Source organism: Peromyscus eremicus, chromosome 4 (genome assembly GCF_949786415.1).
Source record: "Peromyscus eremicus chromosome 4, PerEre_H2_v1, whole genome shotgun sequence".
Taxonomy (NCBI): Eukaryota; Metazoa; Chordata; class Mammalia; order Rodentia; family Cricetidae; genus Peromyscus; species Peromyscus eremicus.
In genome coordinates, this window is record NC_081419.1 from 104,449,476 (window position 1) to 104,451,824 (window position 2,349).

Consider the following 2,349-nt stretch of genomic DNA (forward strand, 5'->3'; position numbering starts at 1 on the left):
GTGTTCCCATTAGAATTTTTGGACTAGAATCCTAGAGGGCACGTGACCAGGCCATACATATGTGATTTGGCTGGATAGTGTCACATTCCCCTCCACAGGGCTTGTACGCCTGTGTTCCCTCCAGCAGGACTTAACAGAGCTTGTGAATGAATGTGCAGCTCACCAACAGGCTGGAGTTAAAATGTTGAGACTTTATCAGTTTTCCTCTCACTGGGACAAGTTGCTCGTTCCTGTGTTCCTTTACCCATCCTCACCCTTCCCGGGACTCCCAAACTACCTATTGACACGTTGAAAGGTCTATTTGCCACCTTTTTTTTTTTTTTTTTTTTTCCTGAGACAGGGTTTTATGTAAGCCAGGCTGCCCTCAAATTTAGTATCCAGTCAAGGGTGATTTTGAACTTCTGACCTTCCTGTCTCTACTACCTGATTGCTGGTATTAAAGTCATGTGCCAGCCACCATGCCTAGTTTATGCAGTGCTGGGAAGTGACCCCAGAGCCTCATGAGTACTAAGCAAGCAGTCTTCCAAATGAGCCACACACCCCCTTTACTGTGCTATCATCTTTATGCTAATTCTCATACACAACTGGGCCTACTTTTGGATTTTTGTTTCTTTAATCTATCATGGATTAGTTCTTCCAAAAACACCCAAGCCCAGCTCTGGACTCTGCTTCTTGAGCACACTGCAGCAGACAATGGGCTGAGCATTAAGCTATACCAGGCCCCAAACTTCAAGCTCTTCCTGGTGACTGACTGTTCTTCCAGTAAGCTTGATAGGAAGGACAGGCAGTTGTGCCCAGAATAGCTAGTAAGCATGCTATAGACACAGTTCTGGGGGCTGGAGAGGTAGCTCAGTGGTTAGATGCTCTTCTTGCACTTCCAATGGAGTTGGATTCCCAGCACCCATTGTCTGCCAGCTTAAACTACCTAGAACTCCAGTTCCAGGGGATCTGCTATCCTCTTCTGGCCGCCACGGGCATGCATGTGTGTGCGCACACCCTTACACACATATAAAATGCCCCATTTTGGGGCTGGGGTTGTGGCTCACTTACTTGCCTCAAGTGCCCGAGGCCTGGGGTTTGATCCCCCAGTGCAGGTGCCCAGTGGGACCAGCTTTTAGAGGGGTGTTGGAAGAGACACCACCGACGTATTTTGAGTGGCAGCAAGTAGTGATGTCTTGCTGCTCGAAGACACTAGCAGTCGTAACAAGCTGTCCCTCTCCTTTTTCTTCACCTCTGCGCCCTCTGGGAATCCTCTCTTCTGGGAAAATCATGAGGATGTCACCTGGTGGTGAACACTTGCCTAGAATGAGACCCCAGGTGTCATCCCAAGAATGGGGGAGGGGAAGGGGTGGCAGGTAGAGCTACTTCAGCAAGTGGAGCCAGGCAGAAGTCCATGGTTAGTACAGAGTGGGGCTCAAGCCCATCTGACAGCCCCAAGCCAGCCTGTGCTCTCTCCTTCATTTAGGAGTCTTCTACCCCAGGAGAAAGGTTTCTATGACGTGACGGACACACCATCTCTTGGTCTTGCACTGTGATCACGTTTAACTGTGACGGCAGAACTGGTCTGTATCTCAACTGTCCAGACCAATAGCTCCCACGCAATGTGGCTGGCTGGTGACACTAGGAACGTAAATTCAATTTGCTTTGCTTTGAGACAGGGTTCTCTCTGTTCCCCAGGCTGGCCTCAAATGCACAGGGGTTGGGAATACAGACATGAGACATGCCACCCAGTAACTAAAGCTGACCCTTCTGAACAGTGTGGCTTTGGCCACTTCCCAGCCTGGCTCTTCCCTTTCCACTCAGAACCTGAGAGAAGATGCTGCACGTGCAAGCGGCCTAGAGGCCAGGTGAGAAGACAGCAGGGCCTGAATAGGGAGCAGTGGGGGGAGCCGCGGGCGGGGTCCTCCTTACAGAATCCCCGTGGGAGCTCTGTGGGAGAAGGCCAGCCCACAGGAGCCCCACTCCCACCCCAGTGGCCATCACAATGGCATTCAGGTTTTCGTCACAATGCCACTGTGCGTCACAATGCCACTGGCAGTGGGGGGCTGGTCTTTTTGTCTGCAGACCTAGTTACAGGCACTCAGCATCAGAGGACCCTGTTTCCTGGGGACTGGAAAGGGGCCTCAAGATGGAGACCTATAGGAAGAAGTCGAACAGATGTGGGGCTGGACGAGCCCAGTCAGTCTCAGGACCCAGGGTCTGCAGGGACCAGCTGCCCACCTGCAGGGAACAGGGATTCTCCGTGAGCACTGAGCAGCTGCTGGTCTTCTTCCTGGCTCTCTGGTTCTTCTATTTCTTCTACTTTCAAGACTAATTCTGACAGAGCCTCCCTTCCAGCTGCTCAGGGGG